The following is a 25,868-nucleotide window of genomic DNA, read 5'->3' on the forward strand; positions in this document are numbered from 1 at the left end:
GAGGGAGAGGAGGAAGAGAAGGGAGGAGGAGAGGAGGGAGGAGGAGGAGGAGGGAGGAGGAGAGAGGGAGGAGGAAGAAGAGGAGGAGGAGGAGGAAGAGGAGGGAGGAGGAGAGGAGGAGGAGGAGGAAGAAGGGGAGGAGGAGGAGGAGGAGGAAGAGGGAGAGGAGGAAGAGGAGGGAGGAGGAGAGGAGGGGAAGGAGGAGGAAGGGGAGGAGGAGGAGGAGGAAGAGGGAGAGGAGGAAGAGGAGGGAGGAGGAGAGGAGGAGGAGGAGGAAGAAGGGGAGGAGGAGGAGGAGGAGGAGGAAGAGGGAGAGGAGGAAGAGGAGGGAGGAGGAGGAGGAAGAAGGGGAGGAGGAAGAGGAGGGAGGAGGAGAGGAGGAGGAGGAGGAGGAAGAAGGGGAGGAGGAGGAGGAGCAGGAGGAGGAGGAGGAGGAGGAGGAAGAGGGAGAGGAGGAAGAGGAGGGAGGAGGAGAGGAGGGGGAGGAGGAAGAAAAGGAGGAGGAGGAGGCAGGGGAGGGGAGGGGGGAGCACGGCCAGTCCAGGTTCTCGGCACAGGAGAGCAAACTCTGAGGAGGTGCGAGATTCCACAGGTCTCAGAGCTGCTGTGGGCAGCGGGGGAGGCGCACAGCGTCCATCCGCCCTGTGGCCCGCACTGCGGCGCTGGCCGGGCCCACGGCTGGGCTCTCGCTCGCTCTCCACCCTGGATCCCAGCCGCAGGGGCTCACCAGCTCGGGGCCTGGACTCAGCTTCCTCGCGGCCTCAGCCTCCCGCCGCTCACACCGGCGCCTCCACTCTGCCAGCCGAGAGGACAGGGCCTGTGGGGAACGGCCGGAGCTCTCCCGCCCGCACCCGGACTGCGGCCCGACAAGCCCCTGTGGGTGCCACTGCCCTCCACGGGGATGGACCCCCAGTGACCTCAGGGGGTGGGACCCCCCAGTGACCTCAGGGGACAGGACCCCCCAGTGACCGCAGGGGACGGGGCCCACAGTGACCTCAGGGGACAGGACCCCCCCAGTGACCTCAGGGGACAGGACCCCCAGTGACCTCAGGGGACAGGACCTCCCCAGTGACCTCAGGGGATAGGACCCCCAGTGACCTCAGGGGACAGGACCCCCCAGTGACCTCAGGGGACAGGACCTCCCCAGTTACCTCAGGGGACAGGACCCCCCAGTGACCTCAGGGGACAGGACCCCCCAGTGACCACAGGGGACAGGACCCCCCAGTGACCGCAGGGGACGGGGCCCACAGTGACCGCAGGGGACAGAACCCCCCAGTGACCTCAGGGGATGGGACCCCCCAGTGACCACAGGAGACAGGACCCCCCAGTGACCGCAGGGGACAGGACCCCCCAGTGACCGCAGGGGACGGGCCCCGCAGCGGCCACCCCAGCAGGAACAGCCGCCCCGGCCTGCTCTGAGATTCGCTTCACCTGCAGGGCCCAGGACAGGCCGGTCCCCTACGTGAGGCTCTTGGCTGGGGTCCTGGCCGGCTCCGCGGGGGTTGGTCATCAGCCAGCCGCGTAGACCCTGGAGCCGGGCTGGTCAGGCTGGCCTGCCCCCTTGCCACCCCCTCACTAAGCTGCAGCCCAGGGAGGGAGCACCCCACACCGGGTACCCGGCCTGGGACAGAGTCACTTAGGCCCGGACACCCTCCCTGGAGCTCCGCAGTCATGGCACGCCCGGCCCTTCCCATCAGAGGCCACCCACCGGGTGACCAGGGTCCCGTGTTCCCTCTGTCCTCCCTGCAGACCGACAGGCCGGAGAGTGGGCGGGACTGTCCCTGGATGGGGGGCAGCCCCACCCCAGATGAGTCGGAGGCACAGACCTGCCCTGGTGGCAGCGGCTGCAGGGAGGAGGTGACCTGGCAGGGGGCATGTCCCAGGAAGGGGCCGAGCAGCGGGGCCCCTGTTGGTCCTGCCCCTTGCCAGGCCCCAGGGCCGCTCGCCGTAAGCCGGGGCCCAAGGGCCCAGCCGGAAGTGGCCCCTGACACGCTCTGAGGGGAAGGAAGGAAAACGCTCCTTTGTGGAAATGGCCTTTCCGTTTGTCGCCAACTCTTGAGCGTCGCGGCGAGAGCAATACCGACTTTTGAGCAGGTTGCAGCACGACACGGCCCAAAATAATGCCACTGGGCTGAGGAGGAACCGCTCTTGGCTGCCAGCAAGAACCCAGGCCAGGAACGTAAAGCGAGGCAGGAGGCCGGTGGCGGGTGCCCAGCAGCTCTCAAAGGGAGACGCGTCCCCGGTGAGAGAGCTAGGCGCACCGTGGCCTTACAGGGTGTGACTTCCTGAGGGCCGGGAGGGACCAGCCTCCCCGGCCGGGCAGGAGGCAGCGGAAGGAGCCCCAGGGCCAAGGGGACAGGACCAGCTGCCCAGGGCGGCTGCACACAGGAGCGGCCTGCAGGGAGGCAGCCCAGGGCGCGTGTCCACCCAGCACCAGCTCGTCCATCGCGATGACCACAGTAGCCTGGGAAGCCCTGTGGGGGTCATTCCTGAGTATCACCCCCAATGCCGTGACTGCCGTCCCGGGGATCACGGCAGAGCGTAGCCGAGCGTCACGGCTGTCATACGCCGTCTCCAAGTACTGCCGGGGTGTCCTAGGCACCACGGCTTGGGAGCATCTGAGCGGGGCCTTAGGTCACGGCCCTGAGGAGCTCTGAGGAGCACGCGTGAGCCTTCCCCCACGGGTGTCACCTCGAGTGGTGCCCGAGTATCATCTCTGAGTGCGTGAGAGCCGGTGTGTGAGTCACGTGCCGTCCCTGAGTCCTGGGTGGCGGCCCCCAGGGCTGGCTGCCCAGTGCCCAGTGGGGGGTCACGCCAGCCCTGCAGGCAGCCGGCTCTCTCTGTGGTCACCTGGGGAGCACTTGGCGCTCCTCCGCGTGCTGGGAACGTGGTGGCACGAGCCTGTGAAGATTCCAGAGCACTCCCTGCAGGGCCCCTGGCACCCCGAGTTTCTGCTGCTTGGGTGCGGGCGGAGGGCATTGTGGTGGGAAGCCTGGGCCAGGGGGTGGCTCCCACAGAGACGCTGGCCCCTGGCAGCACCAGGCCCGGCTCTCCCTGGGGCCGCGCCGGGCTGTGGGCCTTCCGGAGGCTGGACAGCACCGTCTCGGCCGGCAGCTTCCGCTCCCCTAACGCGGGTCAGAGGTGATGCAGGGGCCCCCGGCCTCCTTCCCAGAAGCCAGCCAACCCGCTGGCTCACTGGGCGGTTCTGGTCCGGGGGTGCCACCCGGCCCGGGCCGGCCCAGTGGCCTCACTGCGTGTGCCAGGAAGCCCCTGAGTATGCAGCCCACAGCCTCTCCCCAGGCCTCAGCACACACGCATGAACAAGACAGCGGTTCTCTCAGGCGTGGTCCTTCAGTGCTCCTGAGTCCTCCTCCTCCAGTGCTCCCTGTCCCTCTCTCTCCCTGCTCTGCCTCCTGGCAAAGCACCACACAGGCAGATGGACAGACAAACAGGACAGAGGAACCAGTTCTTGTCCAGAACCAGGGGTGGCTCTCCTGGGCCCTGGGGACTGTGGGGTCACAGCAGCCCCTCCCCAGGGGCCCCACTCCCGAGCGAGTGCCTGAGCAGGCCTGGCACAGACCCCAGTGTCCAGCATGCTCAGAGTGGGTCTGGGATTTGGAAACTTCCTTTGCGAGTCCGAGGGCCAAGTGTATGTGTGTGTGTGTGAGTGTGTGTGCATGCACGTGTGCATGTGGTGTGTGTGAGTGTGCGTGTGTGCGTGTGTGCATGCATGTGTGCATGTGTGAGTGTGTGCATCTACACAGTGCATGTGTGCATGCATCTGTGTGTCTATGCATATGTACATGTGCGCACATCCATGTGTGCATCTGTGCGTGAGCACATGTGTGTACGCGCATGTGTGTATGCATGTGTGCGTCTTGAATGTGTGTGTGTTTGTGTGCATGTGCATGTGTGCATGTGTGTGCATGTGTGAGTGTGTGCGTGTGCACGTGAGTGTGTGTATGTGTGTGTGCATCTGTGCGTGTGCATGTGTGTATGCATGTGTGTGCATGTGTGTGCCTGTGCACATGTGTGCGTGTGCATCTGTGCATGCATCTGTGCATGTGTGCATCTGTGCGTGTGAGTGTGTGTGCATGTGTGAATGTCTGTGTGTGTGTCGTGGGGGGACATGCTGCCCAGTGTTTTGCTTTGCTCTGGAGCCTGTGAGGTCCTGGGGAAGCCTGGGGTCAGGGGCGTTAGTGGGCGCCAGCCCCGCGCTGCCCTGGAGGGGCTCCCCTCGGCCCCTTCCTGGCTGAGCACGGCCCCTCCTGAGCGCGGTCTCTCTGGGCTGTCCTGGGGGCTAACGCCTGGGCCTCGGGGGCTGTGGCCCACACGGCTGTGCTCTGCTGGTGCTGGTCACACCCGGATTCCCCGCTCACGCTCAGCCCGCACCCCTGCAGCCTGCACCCTCAAGACCCCCTCATGGTCCTTCTGAGGAGCGGGTGGAGGCTGGCGAGCCCCGTGGGTCCACCGCCAGCTCCATCCCCCAAGGCAGGGCTGTGCCGCAGACAGGGGGAGGGTGTGGAGCCCGCGTCACGCAGGACGTGCTCACTCACCCCTGAACCATCCGGGCCGGGAAGAGTTTGAAGTATCCGGATCACGGTGAAGAACAGACTCAGAAACAGGGACAGCCAACAACATGGCGTCACAGCAAACAGGCTGCTGGGGCCACAGGGGCACTTAACCGTGGTGGGGACCACACAGAGGGTGGCAGGACCCCAGCAAAGGGGACACCAGCCGCCACAACAAAGCCCCAGTGACTTTCAGAGGCGTGAAAAAACTGGCAAGAGTGATGATCAAAAATTTTGATCATCTCTCAAAATTTTTTCTTCTGGGGGGCTGGAGTGATAGCACAGCGGGTAGGGCGTTTGCCTTGCACGTGGCCGACCCGGGTTTGATTCCAGCATCCCATATGATCCCCTGAGCACCGCCAGGGGTAATTCCTGAGTGCAGAGCCAGGAGTAACCCCTGAGCATCGCCGGGTGTGATCCAAAATGAAAAAAAAATAATTTTTTTTCTTCTTCTGGGTTTGAAGACCCCCAGGACCCAGCCACAGCCATGCTCAAGGCCCCACTCCACACATTCGAACGAGCTTCACGCATGAAGGAACCGGCAGAGGAACCCAGGTGTGTGGGACCCGGGGCTGAGACCTCCAAGGCTGCTCAGATCGGGACTGGGCCTCTTCCGCCCAGATTTCCCATTTCCCAGTAGCTAGGTGGTCACACCCAAAAACGGCCCCGGGGCCACGTAATCCCACCAACGGCCAACATCCAGAGACTATAAAACCAAGCTCCTGGAAGTGCGTGGCCACTTTTCGGCCAACATCTTATAGCCTAATTCTCCCCTTCGGAGAACCTGGCAAGCTACCAAGAGTTTCCTGCCCGCAGGGGAGAGCCTGGCAAGCTCCCCGTGACATATTCATCTGCCAAAACCAGTAACAAGCTGGGTCTCATTCCCCTGACCCTGAAAGGGCCTCCAATGTGGCATCATTGGGAAGGACGAGTAAAAAGAGGCTGCTAAAATCTCAGGGCTAGGACGAATGGAGACGTTACTGAGGCCACTCAAGAAATTCGACGATCAACAGGATGATGATGATGATGATGGGTCTGTATTGAGCCGTTAGAACTGACACCAGCCAGACAAGATTGTCCCACTGACACTATTGTCCCCACTTTATTTATTTTTTTGTTTGACTTTTTGGGCCATACCTGGTGATGTACAGGGGTTACTTCTGGTTTTGCACTCAGGAGCTACTCCTGGCAGTGCTCAGGGGACCTTGTGGATGCTGGGAATCGAGCCTAGGTCGGCCGTGTGCAAAGCAAACACCCTACCCGCTGTGCTATCTCTCCAGCCTCTGTCCCCACTTTAGTGATCACTCCCGTCTCTGTGCTCAGGGATCACCTCTGCTCTGTGCTCAGGGCTTGCTCCTGGCTCTGTGCTCAGGGACCACCCCGGGTGGGGCTCAGGGAACCCTACACATTGCCAGGGCATGGAAGCAGGGACAGCACATCCCCTTCCCTCTCTCTGGCCCTAACAACAGCTGTTTGTATGAGCACGTGCACTCATGGGCTCAGGCAGCAGTGCTCAGACAGGCCAACCTCTAGGAACATCCATGCGGAACCATAGGTGATGGAGAAAGAAGACAGCGGAACAAGTACACAGGAAGAATGGAGGACATCTGCAGAAGCATGTGGGATCATGTATGAAGCATGTGGAAGAGGCTGTGAAGCATGAGGAAGCATGTGTGAAGCATGTGGGAGCATGTGTGAAGCATGAGAAAGCATGTATGAAACATGTGGGAACATGTGTGAAGCATGTGGGAATATGTGAAGCATGTGGGAGCCTGTTTAAAGCATGAGGGAGCATTGTGAAGCATGGGAATGTGTGACACATGAGGAAGCATGTGTGAAGCATGAGGGAGCATTGTGAAGCATATGGGAATGTGTAAAGTATGTGGGAGCATGTGTGAAGCATATGGAAATGTGTGAAGCACGTGGGAACATGCGAGAAGCATGTAGGAGTGTGTGTGAAGCATGTGCGAGCATGTGGGAGCGTGCTCATGAAGAAACTGCCATACTTGGTAGAGGTGCTCATCTGCCCTCTAGGGGCTCTGGAGCTGAGGATGGTGGGAAGCAACTGAGAGAGAATGGGCTAAAGTGGTGGCCGGGTCAGTGGGTCCGGGTAGTGTTGTCAGTGGGTCCAGGTGGTGTCGGGTCAGTGGGTCTGGTGTCAGGGTCAGTGGGTCTGCATCAGTGGGTTGGGTGGTTTCTGGGTCAGTGTCTTCAGTTAGGGTTGCAGAGGGGATAGCAGAGACGGACAAGGACTGTCCTCTGAGGGGACAGCAGAGGCAGACGAGGACTGTCCTCTGAGGGGACAGCAGAGATGATGAGGACTGTCCTCTGAGGGGACAGCAGAGACAGACAAGGACTGTCCTCTGAGGGGACAGCAGAGATGATGAGGACTGTCCTCTGAGGGGACAGCAGAGATGGACAAGGACTGTCCTCTGAGGGGTCAGCAGAGACAGACAAGGACTGTCCTCTGAGGACAGCAGAGGCGGACGAGGACTATCCTGAGAGGATAGCAGAGGTGGATGAGGACTATCCTCTGAGGGGACAGTAGAGGTGGACGAGGACTATCCTGAGGGGACAGCAGAGGTGGATGAGGACTGTCCTCCGAGGGCCAGCAGAGGCGGATGAGGACTGTACTGAGGGGACAGCAGAGGTGGACGAGGACTGTCCTGAGGGGACAGCAGAGGTGGACGAGGACTGCCCTGAGGGGACAGCAGAGGTGGACGAGGACTGCCCTGAGGGGACAGCAGAGGTGGACGAGGACTGCCCTGAAGGGACAGCAGACAGACGAGGACTGTCCTGAGGGGACAGCAGAGGTGGACGAGGACTGCCCTGAGGGGACAGCAGAGGTGGACGAGGACTGCCCTGAGGGGACAGCAGAGGTGGACGAGGACTGTCCTGAGGGGACAGCAGAGGTGGACGAGGACTGTCCTGAGGGGACAGCAGACAGACGAGGACTGTCCTGAGGGGACAGCAGAGGTGGATGAGGACTGTCCTGAGGGGACAGCAGAGACGGACGAGGACTGTCCTGAGGGGACAGCAGAGGTGGATGAGGACTGTCCTCTGAGGGTGGAGAGGTTCTGCAGGGAGGAAGGTCACTGCGTGGGGTGCCCTTGATCTTGCATGGGGCGGCAGCTGATGGGTGCGGTGCTGACACATAATCAGGAAGTCAGTGCGGGAAGGGGAGGAGGATCAGGACCCCAGGGGGCCCAGTGCCCCTGAGGAGAGGGTCCCCAGGAAGAGGCGTGAAGCCTGCCCCGCCCCAGCCGCCCCCAAATGCAAACAGGCCGCCCAGACCTCAGACCAACTGTTGATTCCAATTAGGGCTGGGGGGCTGGGGGCGGCTGCACTGGCCCAGCTGATGTAAATAGGGCACAGCTGCCCTTTCAAGTCGCTGTCCTTAATCAGGGCTGGTGGCTGGAGGCGCGGGAGGCTGGCTTCCTGTCCCACATTAACATCCCGGGATCAAAGGGCTGGAAGATCAGCTGCAGTTTGGTCTTATGGGGCTGGGGACACTGCAGAGCTGGCCCTGGGCAGAGCAGCCACCCGGGGCTCGGGGGCTGGGTGGGGGTCTGCAGGGTCTGTGGGTCTGAGGGTCTGTGGGTCTGAGGGTCTCTGGATCTGAGGTCTGAGGGTCTGAGGGTCTGAGGGTCTGATTGTCTGAGGGTCTGAGGGTCTGATTGTCTGAGGGTCTGAGGGTCTGATTGTCTGAGGGTCTGTGGGTCTCAGGGTCTCAGGGTCTGCTTGTCTGAGGGTCTGAGTGTCTAAGGATCAGAGCATCTGAGGGTCTGATTGAGGGTCTGAGGGTCTGAGGGTCTGTGGGTCTGAGGGTCTGAGTGTCTGAGGGTCTGAGGGTCTGATTGTCTGAGGGTCTGTGGGTCTCAGGGTTTCAGGGTCTGCTTGTCTGAGGGTCTGAGTGTCTGACGATCAGAGCATTTGAGGGTCTGATTGAGGGTCTGAGGGTCTGAGTGTCTGAGGGTCTGAGTGTCTGAGTGTCTGAGGGTCTGAGGGTCTGAGGGTCTGAGGGTCTGAGGGTCTGAGTGTCTGTGGGTCTGAGTGTCTGAGGGTCTGAGGGTCTGTGGGTCTGATTGTCTGTGGGTCTGAGTGTCTGAGGGTCTGAGGGTCTGAGGGTCTGTGGGTCTGAGGGTCTGATTGTCTGAGCGTCTGAGCGTCTGAGCGTCTGAGGGTCTGATTGTCTGAGGGTCTGAGGGTCTGAGGGTCTGAGGGTCTGAGGGTCTGAGGGTTTGATTGTCTGAGGGTCTGAGGGTCTGAGGCTCTGAGGGTCTGAGGGTCTGTGGGTCTGAGGGTCTGTGGGTCTGAGGCTCTGAGGGTCTGAGGGTCTGAGGGTCTGAGGGTCTGAGGGTCTGTGGGTCTGAGGGTCTGAGGGTCTAAGGCTCTGAGGGTCTGTGGGTCTGAGGGTCTGAGGGTCTGTGGGTCTGAGGGTCTGAGGCTCTGAGGGTCTGAGGGTCTGTGGGTCTGATTGTCTGATTGTCTGTGGGTCTGTGGGTCTGAGGCTCTGAGAGTCTGAGGGTCTGAGGGTCTGTGGGTCTGAGCGTCTGAGCGTCTGAGGGTCTGAGGGTCTGAGGGTCTGAAGGTCTAAGGGTCTGAGGGTCTGAGGGTCTGATTGAGCGTCTGAGGGTCTCAGGAACAGGCCCTCAGGCTCGGCCTCTGGAGCCTGTTGGTCTCCCTTTCGGCTACGGGCAGCGAAAAGGAGCCTCTCATTAGTCCCCTCAGCCACTTGGCGAGGAGGGGCCCTGGAGACCCCCAGCACCGGGGCCACAGGAACCTGTGAGCTGAGCAGGGCAGGAGGGAAGGGGCGCGGGGGAGTGGAACAGTGAGGGGAAAGTGTGGAAGGGAATGAACGTGGCGACTGTGCAGTCACCGAGGAACCTCCCTGCGTCCGGGGTGGGGAGCAGGGCCGGCTCTTGGGGCGGGAGGCCAGTGAGGACGGTGCAGGGCTCCAGCTGGGCCTGGGCGCTCAACGCCCCAAGGGTGTGGGAAGCCTTGGGCCCTCCCCAGAGGTGCCTGCAGAGCCAATCCCGAGACCGGCCCTGCACACGGGATCATCCCCCGGCACCCCCGGAATCCCCGACCCCACCAGGAACGAGCCCTGAGCACCCCGGGGTGCTCCAGAAACAAACAAAAAGTGCATGAAAAGGAAAAACAGCCAGTGGATGAGAGGGCCAGCATGGGCCTGATGGGGAGTGGGGGCGGGCCTGCCCGGTGTGGGGGTTAGGGGCCCGGATGTAGGGGTGAGGGGCCAGGGTGTAGGGGTGAGGGGCCGGGTATAGGGTTAAGGGGCCGGGGAGTAGGGGAGGGGCCCAGGTGTAGGGGTGAGAGGCCTGGGTGTAGGGGTGAGGGGCCCAGGTGTAAGGGTGAGGGGCCAGGGTGTAAGGGTGAGGGGCCCGGGTATAGGGTTAAGGGGCTGGGGAGTAGGGGAGGGGCCCAGATGTAGGGGTGAGAGGCCTGGGTGTAGGGGTGAGGGGCCCAGGTATAAGGGTGAGGGGCCAGGGTGTAGGGGTGAGGGGCCCGGGTATAGGGTCAAGGGGCCGGGGAGTAGGGGAGGGGCCCAGGTGTAGGGGTGAGAGGCCTGGGTGTAGGGGTGAGGGGCCCAGGTGTAAGGGTAAGGGGCCAGGGTATAGGGGTGAGAGGACTGGGTGCAGAGGTGAGAGGCCAGGGTGTAGGGGTGAGGGGCCCGGGTGTAGGGGTGAGGGGCCTGGGTGTAGGGGTGAGGGGCCAGGGTGTAGGGGTGAGGGGCCCGGGTGTAGGGGTGAGGGGCCTGAGTGTAGGGGTGAGAGGCCTGGGTGTAGGGGTGAGGGGCCTGAGTGTAGGGGTGAGAGGCCTGGGTGCGGGGGTGAGGGCCCAGTGTGGGGGTGAAGGGTTCAGGCCTGGGGCCCGTTCCGGCTGGGCTCGTGGGAGAGAGAGCTCAGAGGCGGGCGTGCACCCCTCAGCCGCGGCCACACAGGGTCCCTGTCCCCACGGGTCTCTGTCTTGGCTTCCTCCTCCCTCCGTGGCTCCTCAGAGCCTGGTGAGCCCCACGGGACCCCGGCCACGCCCTCCTGTCGCTGGCTCAGGACCAGACAGGCTGAGGCCCGCCCTCCACCTCGGGCCCCCTGCAGAATAACCTCGTCATTACCTTTATGAGCAATTCTTTACTCCAGAATAAAAAAGGACAACTGCCTGTAAAAGGGTCTTTTCTAGAAAACACCTGGGGCTCGGGGAAGGCTCTAGAGGGGAGGCAGGACCGGGGAGGGGCCCGGCCACCCCTGGCCTCAGATGCAGACAGAGGCCGAGGGAGCCGAAACCCGCCCGTCCATCTGCTGGTGGGGGGATGGGGTTAGATTTTTAATTTGTTAATTTGTTTTATTGCGTCCCCATGAAATACACGATTACAAAATTGTGCATGATCAGATTTTGGTCTGTCACTATTCCAGCCCCCGTCCCTCCACAGGCGACACTCCCACCGCCAACCACCCGGCTTCCCGCCCACCTCACCTCTGCCTGCCGGTATGGCTGGGGTCTCTCACTCGCTCCCTCGCTCTCCCTCCCTCTCTCTGTCTCTCTCTCCCTCGCTCTCCCTCCCTCTCACCCTCTTTTTTCCTCTGTCCCTCTCACCCTCTCCCTCTCCCTCTCCCTCTCTCCCTCTCTTTCCCTCTCTTCCTCTCTCTATCTCTCTTTCTTGCTCTCTCTCTCCCTCTCGCTCTCACTTTCTCTCTCCCTCTTTCTCCTGCCTCTCTCCCCTTCCCTCTATCTCCTTCTCTCTCCCTCTCTCTCCTTCTCTCTCTCTCCTTCTCTCTCCCTCTCTCTCCCTCTCTCTCGCTCTCTCTCTCTCTCTCTCGTTCTCTCTCTTACTCTCTCTCCCTCTCTCCTCTCGCTCTCCCCCTCCTTTGGGCATTGTGGTTTGCAGTACAGGTGCCGAGGGCTGCCCTGTTGCCCCTCACTCCTCTCAGCACACAGCCCTTCCCGGAGTGACCATGTCCAACTGTCTGCCAGAGTGGCCCTTCCCTCAAGCTCTTGGAGCTTCTCTCTGAAGGCGCCGAGTAGAGCAGCTCTGACGGCAGCTGCAGCCACGTCCCTGTGGCCGGGGCTGGCACACAGGCATCTGGGTTCTCTCCTCCCATCAGCCGGCACACGGAGACGCAAGTTCACCGAGAGCCACGTCTAGACCAGCACCAGAGGCCATCCACGGCCCAGGGCAGCTGTGTCCGCAGAGCGACGCTCAGAACCGGAGTAGGCGAGAGTGGCCGCCCCGCCCTCCTGGACGGGGCAACACGGGGCCAGATGGTGGCCAACAAATGGTTCTGTACTCCAGACGCAGTGCCCGGTGCCCCCTCACAGCCAGGCGCAGTGCACAGGAGTGGGTGGTGTGCGACGGTGTGGCTATGTGGCCACGTGGCTGTGCAGCTGGTGACTGTGACTGTGCAGTTGGTTGTGTGACTGTGTGGCTGCCTGGTGGGTCACCTGGCTGTACGGTTGCGTGGCTTCTTGGGTGCATGTTTCCGTGGCTGCGTGGGCGGCCCCAGGCATCAGGCATCTCCAGGTGCCCCCAGGAAGCCACGTGAAGAACCACAACAGACACCAGCATCCCTTGGAGCTGCCATCAGGGTGGAGGGGACAGACACACAGCCGGAGAACCACGGCTTGTTTCCACACAGAGAAACATCAGTGAGCACTAGGAAGTGAGCGGCACAACTGTCGGGTTTGTAAGTTTGTGGCGGGCACAGGTGAATGTCCTGTGGAAAGAGCACATACGCCGGAAGACACCTGCGCTCGGAGACCGCCACCTGCTCTGAGCTCGCCTGCCCGGGGCACTTGACCAGGCGGGAGCTCGGGTGGGCCTCACCTTCCAGGCAGGCGTCTGCCCCTCGGGCGCTCCTGTGTCCATCCCACATGCAGTCACATGCCGGGCTCCGTGCCCGAGCCCCCCGAGTGCCCTCTGGCTGCTTCTCCCGGGGCTCCCCGGCCGAGTCCCCGGCGCGCCCTGCCCTGCCGGTGCCGATGCTTCTCTGTGCGGCTCCTTCTGCAGAAGCTGTGCTCTCTCGTGACCGCGTTTTCCCTCCTCCTCGCCTCTCACATCTTCCTAGGCGAGTTTCATTCAATAAAAACCATCTTGCTTGACTAGAGAGAGAGAGACCGTGCCAGGCCCACCCAGAGTGCGGGTGACGGGAACGCCCGGATCCTGTTCCTGCCCCCCAGGCTTCTGGCCAAGGAAGGGGCTCCACCCAGTTGTGCAGAGCTGGCTAGAGCATGGAACGGGAGTGCTCCCTCCCCTGCCGTCGTGGACCAGGCTGCATCTTGCAGCTTACCCCAGACACCTCTGCCCAAGCGTTCAGCCATGAGGACTCCCCATGCCCTGACCCCTACAGAGCCCCGACCCCGCCCACTTCCTGCCCTGGGCCCTGACCGCGCCCAGCACCCTCCTTCCTGCCCTGGGCCGGCCCTTCTCTGCTCCAGTGAGGCAGAGCTGTCACCAAGGGCAGGCAGGAGGCCCCGCCCACCCCGTTCTAAGAGTCCCCTCCTCGAGTGAGCAGCTGTCCCTGTCCCCCCAGTCTCGAGCCAGCCCACGGCCACGGTCCCCTGTGGGGCGACACAGGAGGTCAACAAGGTCAGCATGTAGGCGAGCGACATCAGGGCTGACTCCTGGCTCTGTGCTCAGGGACCGCACGAGGTGGCTGGGATGGAACCTGGGTCGGCTGAGTGCGAGGCAAAGCCACCTGCTGTCCTCCCCGCCGGCCCCTGGGGCCCAGGCTGTGTCCCCACGTGTATCCCTAGGATGGTCTCCGTGTGTCCGTGTGTCCCGTGTGTCCCGTGTCCCCCTGTGTCCCCATGTGTCCTGTGTGTCCCATGTCCCCGTGTGTCCGGGATGGGCCCTGATGGCCGCAGCAGTGGCCGAGACCTGGGCCATGGGAGGGGCCTGTCCCAGCAGGGTGGGGGAGGGCGGGCCCAGCGGAGCCAGCCTGGTGCTCTCTGGTCAGGAGAGGCCCAGGCCGGCCACACGGTCGAGGAGCAAGACCTTGACCCCTGCCCCTCGGGCTCTGTCGAGGTCCCATGGCCCCCCACCAAGCATCAGGCAGGCCTGCCAGAGCTGAGCCAGGCAAGGGGCGGGCACCCAGCACTGCCCGTCCTTGTAAAGCGGGCGCAGGCCGGCACACCTGGCCCCAGTCTAGGAGGCAGAGGAAGTGGCCGAGTCACGCTGCTTTGCGGACTTCAAAGGCCCCCCACCTCTTTACCTTTTATTGTCCGGCTCTGGGTGCCCCAGGCCCTCCCTGTCCCTCTCGGCCCATAAAGGCAGGTGGGGGAGGCCAGAGGCACGATGACACCCCTGCAGAGCCCCGGGAGCCGGGGGCGGGGGACGGCCAGGCTGGGGGACACCCCACAGCTCAGCGGTCACTGCCACGTGCCCCCCCATCCCCACGCTCCCGGAGAACACTCAGAGGACCCGAGGTCTGAGACGGACGCACAAAGGGCCAGAGGGTCAGTGGGCCGGGCTGGTCAGCCCAGAAGAACCAGAGGACGTTCGCGGTGACTCTCCTTCCAGACCCCTCTAGATGCTTCCTTTAAACATTGCGGTGCTTTTTAAACGAGAGAATCGAGCCACTCACATATTTTCACAATTAAGAGTTATTCTGCCACTCCTAAAACCCAAACCAAGAGTATCATGGGTCACAGGAAGGGGAGGCACTCGCCTTGACACGCTGACCTGGGCCACCCCTGGCGGGGTTTGCTGAGCACCCCAGGGGTGATCCTTGAAACCACTGGATGTGGCCCAAATCCAGAAAATACATAACAACAAATGCTCAAACTTTTTAATAAAATGTGAGATATTAGGGAGTTGATTTCTCTTTCACAGAATGTCACTCTATATAGATAAAATAGTAAATATTTAAATAGGTAAAAAGAATCTATTTCATGTCTACTCAACAAGAAGTTTTTAGTGACTGCTGGATAGGTGGTGAGTGGTGGATGGGTGGATGGGCAGGTGGAGGGATGGATGGGTGGGTGGTGGGTGGATGGGTGGATAGGTGTATGGGTGTATGGGTGTATGATGGGTGGGTGGGTGGGTGGGTGGTGGGTGATGGATGGGCGGTGGATGGATGGGTGTTTGGGTGAGTGGAGGGATGGATGGGTGGATGGATAAGTAAATGGAGGGTGTATGTATGGATGGATGGATAGTGGATGGATTGGTGGATGGATGAATGACTGGATGGATGGATGGTAATGGTGGATGGATAGATGGATGGGTGGCTGAATGTGTATATGGATGGCTGGATGGTGGATGGATGAGTGGGTGGTGGATGTATGGGCAAATGGATGGATGGGTGGGTGGTGGATGGGTGGTTGGATGGATGGTGGGTCAATGAGTGGGTGGAATGGATGGTGGGTGGGCAGTTGGTAACTGGATGGTGAACAATAGGATGAGAAGGCAGGGAGATAAGGGGATGGAGGGAGGGATAGAAGAGTGGGTGGGTGGGTGTGCAAGTATATGGGTGGGTGCATGAGCAGGTGGGTGGGTGAATAGATAAAAGAATGAATGAATGAATGAATGAATGAATGAATGAATGATTGGGTAAGCAGATGAATGGATGGTGAAGAGGTGCACGGGTGAGCGGGTGGGAGGATAAGCAGATACATGAATTAATGGAGGCATGGATGAATGGATTAGGGGGTGGTAGTTAAATATCAATCATACCCAGAAGCACTTGGGTTTCAGATGCACACCGCCAGGACAGACAGTATTCTCTTCTTTCTTTAATTTTTTTTTTTTTTTGCTTTTTGGGTCACACCCAGCGATGCACAGGGGTTATTCCTGGCTCATACACTCCGGAATTACTCCTGGTGGTGCTTGGGTGACCATATGGGATGCTGGGAATCGAACCCGGGTCGGCTGCGTGCAAGACAAACACCCTACCTGCTGTGCTATCTCTCCAGCCCCAGTATTCTCTTCTGATAGGAAAATGGTTTCATCTTCATGAGTAAGTGTGCTTCACATGTACCCACATGCAACACGCGCACACAGAGATACACACACACCGAAAGGCCCTTCCCCCGCTGCCTGGGAAAGAATCCCGGCCTCACGCTCACTCGCCCCCAGATGGACGGTAAGTCCACCCTCAGCCAGACGCAAGCCCAGCTAAAGGCTTTGCCACTCACCCTGGGAAGGGGCTGCGGGGTCTTTGTGTGTCTGCAGCAGGCGGGGGGCTCGCCGTGGGGTGGGTCCATGGGCCTAGGAGAACAACACGGCATCTTCAGTTCCCGTGCCGAGAGCTCGCGGCACGGTGACGGGACGGGTGAGGCACCCCATCTCGAGGGCTCAGCCCCGAGGTCGCGGGTGGAGCGGCCCGCAGCCCCGCTGCCTCAGCCGCGCCAACGCGCAGAGAGTGAGAGGCCCCGCAGGACGCCCTGTCCTAGAGGGAATCACCTTTGGTTCTTGACACTTTTATCTCCTATGAATCAGAGTGAGAGAATTCCTAAGACGTGGCATTAGAAAACTAAAACCCACCACATTCACTGCTCCTCAGGACTCCCAGATGTGCCTTCAGAATGCTCTTCTGGTCTAGGGGGGAGGGGTGGGCCGGGGACAGTACCGAGGTGAGGCACCGCCTTGTGTGCGGCCACACCTAGTCCATCCCGGGCAACGCACACAGTCCGGTAGGTGTCGCCTCTGAGCACACAGCCATAACAGCCCCTGAGCATTGCCCCAGGGGCCCAAGACAGCCAACAATAACAATAATAAGCAGATGGCGTGGGGAGAGCACCAGCCCTGCCTGTGAGGTGCTCTCACAGGGCTGGCGCACCCTGGCAGCCGTGCCCAGGCCGCTGGGGAGGCGCTTGGGGTCGGCGGGGGTCCACGGCCGGCTGGTGAGGTTCCTCTCAGCTTAGCACCCCACGAGCGGGTGCTGCAGGAACAGTCTGAGTAGGACAGGGACATCGGCGCAGGAGGGACCCGGCACAGGGGCTCCCACGGCCCGAGCCCACTCTGGACCCGGTGATTGGTGACTTCAGGGGAGTTCTCCGTCTGGTTCGAGGGGGGCCGCCGGGCTCGGGAGCCAGCAGTATCCGTCTCTGGCTGTGCTCGGACCCTGCCCAGCCTGGAGACCCAGAAGGCGCGTGGGAGGCCCAGTGCCCAGAGTGTTGGCGGTGGGAGGCCACCCGCGAGGGTCTCCCCTGCCTCCCAGCCCCCACGGCCCTGGACCAGACCTGGCGGGGGCTCCCGGTTCCCTCCAATTTGGGGGGGCAGGGGGGTAGGATGGGGCGCTTTGGAGACGTGACTCGGACGCTGCTGCGGAGCGGGGAACCCGCGTGGGTGAGGAGTGCGTGGTGCAGGGGTCTCGGGCAGGAGCCAGCGCGGGCGCCAGGAGCAGGGGCGCGGCGGGTAGCTCTGGGAGAGCGCAAGGAGCGGGGACAGGCAGGACTGGACGGGACTGGACGGGACTGGACAGGAGCGGGGCCACCCTGGGCCGGAGACTTGGGAGCCGGGCAGACGGGGCCGGGGAGATGGGGGCAGGGGACATGGGGGGGCGGGGAGAGATGGGGCCCGGGGAGAGACGGGGGCTGGGGGGAGACGGGGGCCGGGGGGAGACGGGGCCGGGGGAAGACGGGGGCCGGGCGGAGACGGGGCCGGGGGGATGGGGCCCGGGGGGAGATGGGGCCCGGGCGGGAGATGGGGCGTGTGGCCGGGCGCGGCCGCAGACAAGCCAAGTCCCGAGTGACCAGAGGCGGGCGCTGGTGGGCGCGCCCCGGGCCGCGCCGCCTTCCCGAGCCCACCCGCCGGGCGGGGGGACTCCCCGCACCAGGGTCCAGGGACCGCGCGACCGCCGCGTCCACGTCTTCTCTGGCCGCGGAGAGGCACGGCGGGGTCTGCGGCGAGGTGGGGCCTGGGGGCGGGGGGCCTGGGGGCAGGGGGCCTGGGGGGTCGGCGGTCGGGGCTTGAGGGCATGGGGGTCTGGAGCGGGCGTAAGTTGGGGCACAGGGGTTTGGGGTCGCAGGGTTTGGGGTCGCAGGGTTTGGGGGTCGCAGGGTTTGGGGACGCAGGATCCAGGGCGCGGGGCTTTGAGGCGCGGGGTCGGGGGCAGCGATCCGGGTCGCAGGGTTTGGGGACGCAGGATTGGGGCGCGGGGTCAGGGGTGCGGGGGTCCGGGGCAGGGGTCTGGGGCACAGAGGGTCCCGGGCGGGGGTCCGGAGCCTGGAATAACCCAGCCCTCCGCAATTTGGCCATGCGGGCGCGTCTCTGCCCAGGGACAGTCTGCAGGGCCGCCCGCGGGGTCCCCCCAGCGCTGCCCGGTGTCCCCGCCTCACCTGGGCCCTGGACACGGTCAGCAGCGACCCCTGGCGGTCAGCACGGCCCCGGGCGCTCGGGGTCCAAGGGGCAGAGGGGATTTGGGGAGGGGACCCTGAGGACCCGCCCCAGCCTAGGGGTCACGCTGCCTTAGGAAGGGGGGCTGGGGCTGGAGCGCCGGACAGTGGTGGCCGGGTTGGACATTTGGCCCTGAGCCAGCCAGGAGTGACCCCTGAGGCCCTCTGGGTGTGCCCCCGGAGCACCCAAAGTGGGCAGAGTGGGGGTTGCTCGTGGCCCTGCGGCCCGGCCCTCGGCTGCTCTCTGCACTGACCTCCTGGGTGTCTGTCCCCTGGGAACTAAGGGAGCAGAGGCTGGGGAGGGGTCCGCGCATCCCCCGCGGGCCTGGCCAGCTGCCTGGCTGCAGGGTCCGCAGCTGCTGTCACCAGGAGCGGGACCCAGCCCTGCCCTGAGGCTCAGGGCGGAGCGGACCCCTGGGACCCCCCCCCCCCCCCGGCCCGGTCCATGTGCGTGGACACAGCCCGAACGCAGGTCACCAGATCCTGCCGGCGTCTCAGGGTCACTGCTGGGCCGGAGGTCAGCGCAGTCATCTCGTCCTGCTCCCCTGCGGACCCAGGGAAGAGGGAACTCTGCCCCCGGCCCAGCCCGCGTCCAGCCAGACCGGCCCAGGGGACAGCCCCAGGAGACCCGCCCGGAGCAAGGGGAGAGCTCGGGCCGGGTCTGTCGGCCACAGGGAACAGTGGCTGGTCCTGCACTGGGCCACAGGCAGCCAGAGGCCCCTCTGTCACGAGGGTGACCTCGTGCTGGAGGTGGAGGCCACAGGCCCCAAGTCTGGGGACAGTGGAGAGGGCCCGGGCGCCTGAGACCCGCCACAGACGGACCCGCTGAGGACGCTGGGCCGTGTGCAGAGAAGGGCAGTGGGGGGCTGTGTCCACTGAGGGCCTGCAGGGTCCCTGACCACCCGAGGTGTGTGGGCCCAGACTCTCGCCCGGGCACTGCCCCGGTCAGTGTGGGTTTGGGACCCGGGACCCGGGCGTCCCTCCTGAGTCAGGGGGGGTGTCACTGTGGCCAGGGGTCACAGGTCAGAGCAGGGGTGCGGCCGGGTGGGGGAGCACAGCAGCGCTGCCACACCGTAGGGGGGAGGGACCCAGAGCCAGGAGCAGCCTGGGCACAGCCAAGTGTGACCCGAAACCCAGCCCCAGAGAGGAACAGACCCTGCGGGGAGCCAGCACAGTAGAGGGGCTCACCTACATGGGAGGGGTGGTCCGGGAGGGGAGGGGAGGGGAGAGGAAAGGGGGAGAGGAGGAGGGGGAGGGGAGAGGGGAGTGAGGGGGAGGAGGAGGGGGGGAGGGGGAGGAGAGGGGAGCCCCAGCCTGTGGGGGGTTCCCCCAACCCCCGTCCCTCCACTGGGGGTCTCGGAGCCCTGCTCCCCTCACCCCGGGCAGTGCCCGCGTGACGCTGCGTCTCCCCTGGGTTTGTGGAGGGGCCGGTGTGGGCCCCGTTGTGTGGGCCCCGCGTCCTCGTCCCCTGGAGCCCCTGCTGCTCTCACGGACCCCCGCAGTCGGCCCTTCCCGAGGGCCTGCGGGGTGCAGGAGGCCGAGACTGGTGGGGGGTCTGGGTGCCACCCCCTGCAGCCGTGCCCAGCTGTGGAGGGCTCCGGGAGGGTTCGGGAGGGGCAGGTGGGGACCCTCTGCCCAGGGGTCATGGCCCGGCCTGGACGCTGCCCACCGACCCGGACCCGCTCCTCCGGCTGTGGGGTCTCAGCCACGCGCCCTTACCTCTGTCTCCCTGCGCGGGTCCCGCTCTGACCTCCCGGACCCCAGGACTCAATGCAACACGCGGGGCCCAGCTCAGGGCCCAGCTCAGGGCCCAGCTCAGGGCCCAGCTCAGGGGCCCAGCTCAGGGGCCCAGCTCAGGGCCCAGCTCAGGGCCCAGCTCAGGGGCCCAGCTCAGGGCCCAGCTCAGGGCCCAGCTCAGGGCCCAGCTCAGGGGCCCAGCTCAGGGGCCCAGCTCAGGGCCCAGCTCAGGGACCCAGCTCAGGGCCCAGCTCAGGGCCCAGCTCAGGACCCAGCTCAGGGGCCAGCTCAGGGGCCCAGCTCAGGGCCCAGCTCAGGGCCCAGCTCAGGGGCCCAGCTCAGGGCCCAGCTCAGGGCCCAGCTCAGGGGCCCAGCTCAGGGGTCAGCTCAGGGCCCAGCTCAGGGGCCCAGCTCAGGGGTCAGCTCAGGGGGCCAGCTCAGGGGCCCAGCTCAGGGGCCCAGCTCAGGGCCCAGCTCAGGGCCCAGCTCAGGGGCCCAGCTCAGGGGTCAGCTCAGGGCCCAGCTCAGGGGCCCAGCTCAGGGGTCAGCTCAGGGCCCAGCTCAGGGGGCCAGCTCAGGGGCCCAGCTCAGGGGCCCAGCTCAGGGGCCCAGCTCAGGGGCCCAGCTCAGGGGTCAGCTCAGGGGGCCAGCTCAGGGACCCAGCTCAGGGGCCCAGCTCAGGGCCCAGCTCAGGGGTCAGCTCAGGGGCCCAGCTCAGGGGTCAGCTCAGGGCCCAGCTCAGGGGCCCAGCTCAGGGGTCAGCTCAGGGGGCCAGCTCAGGGGGCCAGCTCAGGGGTCAGCTCAGGGGGCCAGCTCAGGGCCCAGCTCAGGGGCCCAGCTCAGGGGTCAGCTCAGGGCCCAGCTCAGGGGCCCAGCTCAGGGGTCAGCTCAGGGGGCCAGCTCAGGGCCCATCTCAGGGCCCAGCTCAGGGCCCAGCTCAGGGCCCAGCTCAGGGCCCAGCTCAGGGCCCAGCTCAGGGGCCCAGCTCAGGGGTCAGCTCAGGGGGCCAGCTCAGGGCCCAGCTCAGGGCCCAGCTCAGGGCCCAGCTCAGGGCCCAGCTCAGGGGCCAGCTCAGGGGCCAGCTCAGGGGCCCAGCTCAGGGCCCAGCTCAGGGCCCATCTCAGGGCCCAGCTCAGGGGCCAGCTCAGGGCCCATCTCAGGGCCCAGCTCAGGGGCCAGCTCAGGGGCCAGCTCAGGGGACCGCGTCACACACACCCATGCCACCCCCCTGCCCCCGGTCAACCAGGACGTGGTCGGGGACAGTGCCGGCCAGGTCCCGAGGTCCCTCTCCAGGGCTGACCCGAGCCCGCCGGGTGCACCCTCAGAGACACCCGGGAGCGCAGATTGGGCACCCACCGGGCCTGCAGCACCTCTCCCCGGCCCCGGCCCGAGGCCCCGGCCCTGAGAGTGCTCCTGAGCCTGGCCGGGCCACCCAAAAGTAAGAACAAAATCCTCAAAAAGTACCGAGAAGACAAACAGCTCTCGCCTGAGGCTCCAGCCCGCCGGCCCCGCCCGGCCAGCGCAGCCTCTCGGGACCCAGGACTGGGGCCACGCGGCCCCACCCGGAGACCGGCTGCTGTCTCGATTCTGGTTTCTCTGACAGGGACCCAGGGGCACTGGGAGGGAGCAACCCCAGACGCCCTGCACCCGCCGCCTCGGCCTCCTGCCATGTCCCTGCCCGCCACCAGAGGGCGCCACTGACCCAGCGACAACAGACGCAGCCGGGGCAGGGGGCTGGGACAGGGGACAGGGCGGGGGGGCAGGGGACAGGACATAGGTAGCTGCAGTGTGCAGGCCACTAGGACTTAGAGGCCCTGGGGCCACACAGCACCTGAGCCCCCCAGAGTGCTGGACACAGGCCCCGGAGGGGGCGGGGAGGAGCCAGGCAGGAGCAGAGCTCGAGGAGCCTCGCTGCACCCCCACGCTTAGACAGCCCGAGCCCTCAGTCTGACCCCACACTCTGACCCTGCACTCTGACCCCTGCACTCTGACCCCGCACTCTGACCCGACCCCACACTCTGGGGCTCCGGGCTGGGTTTTGCGGACTGCACAGGGCCACTGGGTAGAGGGGCAGGGAGCGGGGGGGTGTGGTCAGAGCCACTGCTGCCCGGTAGCTGAGCCCGAGCTGGAGGAACGGGCCACTGACGGCGTGGGCGGTTCCGAGCGGGACCCGGGAGCCCCCACGCCAGCCTTCGTCTCTGCTCTCTGTGCCCCGGATCAGGCTGCGTCTCCCCGCCCCTGCACCCGGCCGTGCTGACCATGGTGTCTGTCCCCCCGCTCGGCTCCAGGCCCCTGACCCCGAAGAGAAGCCGCAGCCTGGGGCGTCTGCCATCCCCGTCAGGTGGGGGCTGGGCAGCCCCGTCCTCCTGTTCCCCTGCCCGACCTGACCCCTCCCCGCGCCAGCCCTGCCGCCTCCCTCCATCTGCACTCACGGGGACTCCGGGGCCCGCTGGGCCCGACCTCAGTCCAGCAGGCAGGGCAGGAGCTCACCGTGGCCCCGAGCGTCCCGCTGCTTGTCACAACAGCCCGCGGAGCCCTGGCGACAGCTGGCCCCTCCCGGGTGCGGGTGCGGGTCTGTCCAGGCCACGCCCTCGTCCAGGGTCCCAGGCGCGCCCATTTCTGCATTTCCAGAGCTGCAGGGGGCTGGAGCTTAGGGCCAGTGCGAGTCCCATAGCTGGCAGCCTGCCCGCACCCCGGCAGCAGGCTGCCAAGGCACCGTGGGCCGGGCCCCTGAGCACTGCCGGGGAGCCCACCCCAACCAGAGTTCCCACTGCCTGCTCGCCCCCCAGCCCCCGTGGCCAGTGGAGTGGACGGGGTCCCCGGCAGAGCGTGTCCCCAGCACCCGAGGGGCCTGTGTCCCTGAGAGCTGGGAGCACTCGGGCGAGGGCCTCTCCCTGGGCATGCACGGTGGCTCGAGCTGGCGCTGCTCAGTCGCCAGGCCCCAGACAGACAGACAGACAGGACGGCGGGGTGGCCCTCCTGGGGCACCTTCCTGTCCCGCTGCCCCTTCACCTCCCCTGCACCGTCCCTCCTGGGTGTGGGTCTGTCCGGGCCACCCCGGGGTGCCTGGGGACCCAGCAGGACCGTTTCTGAATGGCCCCAGAAAGGATGAAGCTTCTGCAACACGGGCAGGCTCGAGGCGGCACGTCACAGGACCTGCACCGTGAGGAGGAAGGGGGAGGCGGGGGGGGGCTCAGCCATGGGCAGCCGGGAAACAGGCCAGGAACGGGCGCCAGCCAGTGAAAACAGATCTGTGCACTCGGACCCAGGAACCGAGGCCAGCGGGAGGGGGAGGCACGGGGAGGGGGAGACAGGGAGGGGCCAGGACACGGCGTGGCTGTGGGGACGTTCTGTCACCAGACGTGCAGGCTGGGAGCCCGCGTCACCTGACAGGGGCCGGGTCTGCAGTGAGTCTTCTGTCCTCAGCTGCCGGAGAAACAGACCCCCGAGGAGCAGACGGCCCCTCTGCCGCCCGGAGTCCCACGGCCTCTCCTCGCCACACTCCCGGGGCACACAGGGCTCCCGCGACAGCGCCCAAGGCCAAGTCATGCTCGCTGACTTCCGGAACAAGGTGTGAGGGACCGGGGACCGGTGGGCTCTGGCCCGTCCACGGCCAAGCCCGGGTCGCGAGCACCCTCAGCAGCGACCCCGAGCACAGAGCCCAGAGTCAGCCCCAAGCACCTCTGGGGCTGCCCTAGCACTATCGCACAGTCACACTGTCGTCCCGTTGTTTGATTTGCTCGAGCAGGCATCAGTAACGCCTCCATTGTGAGACTTGTTACTGTTTTTGTACTTTATTTTATTTTGATTTTTGGTTCACACCTGCAATGCACAGGGGTTACTCCTGGCTCTGCACTCAGGAATCACTCTTGGCGGTGCTCAGGGGACCATATGGGATGCTGGGAATCGAACCCGGGTCAGCTGCATGCAAGGCAGACACCCTACCCGCTGTGCTATTGCTCCAGCCCGTTGTTATTGTTTTTGGCATATCGAATACGCCACGGGTAGCTTGCCAGGCTCTGCCGTGCGGGCGGGATACTCTTGGTAGCTTGCTAGGCTCTCCGAGAGGGACAGAGGAATCGAACCCGGGTCGGCCACGTGCAAGGTGAAGGCCCTACCCGCCGTGCTATCGCTCCAGTCCAAGGGTCTGCCCTTAGAAACAAAAAAATGAAATGAAATGAAGTGTGAAGGTGGTGACCAGCTTTTCCCCGGTACTGGTGTCTGAAACGGAAAGCCGAGTGAGTGGATTCCTGCAGCTGCACTAAAACACAGGCAAAACACGTTGCTGCGTCTGTATAGAGTCGGGCTCGGGGGAGGCGTCTGCGGGAGTTGGGGACGTTTCCATGGCAGCCGGGACGCGGTGTCTATGGCAACCGCCGAGGGCTTAGCCAGGGAGGACTGGCCCGCTGTTTCCATGGCAGCGTGAAGCTGTTTCCATGGCATCCGCGACGCCGTTTCCATGGCAGCGGACGCCGTTTCCATGGCAGCCGCGACGCTGTTGCCGGTTCCAGAGCTGCTCTAGGCCTGACCCTGTGCAAGGGGTCATTTCCAACGAGTTTTTCATTCTTTTTTTTTTCTTCTAATAATGTAAGAGTACTGCTATTCATTCAGCATTGATTAAGCTGATTGAATTGGGCATGAACTCAGTACTTTTTTTAAATTCAGAATGTTAATTGTATTTTATTATTTTTTAATAATTTTTTCATTCCCGTGAGATAGTTATAAAGCTTTCCTGTTTGAATTTCAGTCCTACAATGATCGATCACCCAGCCCTCCACAGTGCTCATCTCCCACCACCAAGGTCTCCAGTATCCCCCAACCCACCCTCCCCTGCCTCTAAGGCAGACACTCTCCCCCATGCCCTCTTTTGTACTGCTGATTATGAATAGCTTCAGATGTCGCGGCCGGGCGCTCCTGGAATTCTAAAATGTTAGATATTAGGGCCTGGAGAAACCTCTGCAGCGAGCTGCTCAGTTTGGAGACTCCTTTGTGTGTCTCTGGATCAAGGCCGTGAAGGGGCTTAAGTAGCAGCCGGAGGCGGCTTGTGGGCAGGACCTCCAGGGTCCCCTGGGGACGGGACGAGAGGGACCGGCCCATCCCATTCCTTGAGGCCTGGAGTTTGCCGTCACTGGACCCGCACACCTGCACTTCTCACTGGGTTCTGGGAGGTCATTTCCAACGTGCTTTTGGTCCTCTCCGGGAGTGGCTTGTCTGGAGCTAGTCTCTGCTCCAGACTGCCCTGCCAGGGCCTGGTGGGCTCCGGAGTAGGGGGTCTCCCGAGGGCCCAGGGCTGTTCCGGAGGGGGATTCTCCCGGTCACGGGACAGAGCCCGTGGCTCCCACGGGTGCTCAGCCTCCTGCTGACAGGCGGGTAGCAGAGCGGGTGGGGGCTTGCCGTGCCCACGGCAGACCCAGGCTGAGCCTCAGCGCTGCCAAGACCCCTGAGTGCAGAGCCGGGACCCCCTGAGCATCGCCGGGTGGGACCCAAACAAGCAAAACTGGCCCAGCCCTCTAACGTCAGGTGAACTTTCTTAAACACTTGTGAACAATCCAGCTCCAAGTTCCTTCTTTCCCCACCGTGAGCGGCCTGGTGGGCCCAGCTGGCGAGGGTAAGGGTATGTGCTGCAGAGAGCGCCCGGAACCCAGCACCCCGTGCCCCCGCTGCAGGCTGGCGCCCCTCTCAGGGAGCTGGTGCAGGAGCTCACACCCCTCAGGGGGACGCCCTCCTCCCCGAAGCCCTGCACCGGACAGGGCGCAGCTTACCGCGTCTCAGGAGGGTTGGCGGGCCGGCTCTGTGGGCACCACAGAGAGGCTGCGGGAAGAGGCCGCTCAGAGCATCACCAGCCCAACACCTTCGTCTCCATCTCCAGGAGGCAGCGCGGCCACCCGACGGCAAGGGCCCAGCCTGGCCCGGCCTGGCCCTGGCTGCCCTGCTTCCCATTCTCCGGCCGCCGTCCAGAGCCGCCAGAACAAGGCCGTCTCCTTCTCTCCCCACCCACCCTCCACCCTTCCTGTCATCTCTGCAGAGTCCCGGCCCCCAGACGGCGGGTGGAGAGCGGCGGGCTGTCCTCCTGGTGGCGCCGGCGCTGGGCAGGGCGTGCTGGACAGGCACTGACCGCCCGCCCCTGACCTCTCCACCAGCCACAATGCCGCTTGTGTTCCAGAAACGAGGCCGGCCCTCCTCTCCGCCCGCCCTCCGGAGAGCCAGGCT

General features: G+C 64.3%; 1 long non-coding RNA gene across 1 annotated transcript; it reads right to left on the bottom strand.

Annotated features, from left to right (window-relative positions):
* Positions 1-738: 738 nt before the first annotated feature.
* LOC129404311 (uncharacterized) lies at positions 739-25,582 on the bottom strand. Its single transcript, XR_008629826.1, has 3 exons — positions 25,421-25,582; positions 15,720-15,792; positions 739-817 (listed from the first exon to the last, which is right to left on the bottom strand). It is a non-coding gene; the product is annotated as an uncharacterized LOC129404311 (long non-coding RNA).
* Between the last annotated feature and the right edge of the window lie 286 nt (positions 25,583-25,868).

This window comes from Sorex araneus, chromosome 4 (genome assembly GCF_027595985.1).
Source record: "Sorex araneus isolate mSorAra2 chromosome 4, mSorAra2.pri, whole genome shotgun sequence".
Lineage (NCBI taxonomy): Eukaryota > Metazoa > Chordata > Mammalia > Eulipotyphla > Soricidae > Sorex > Sorex araneus.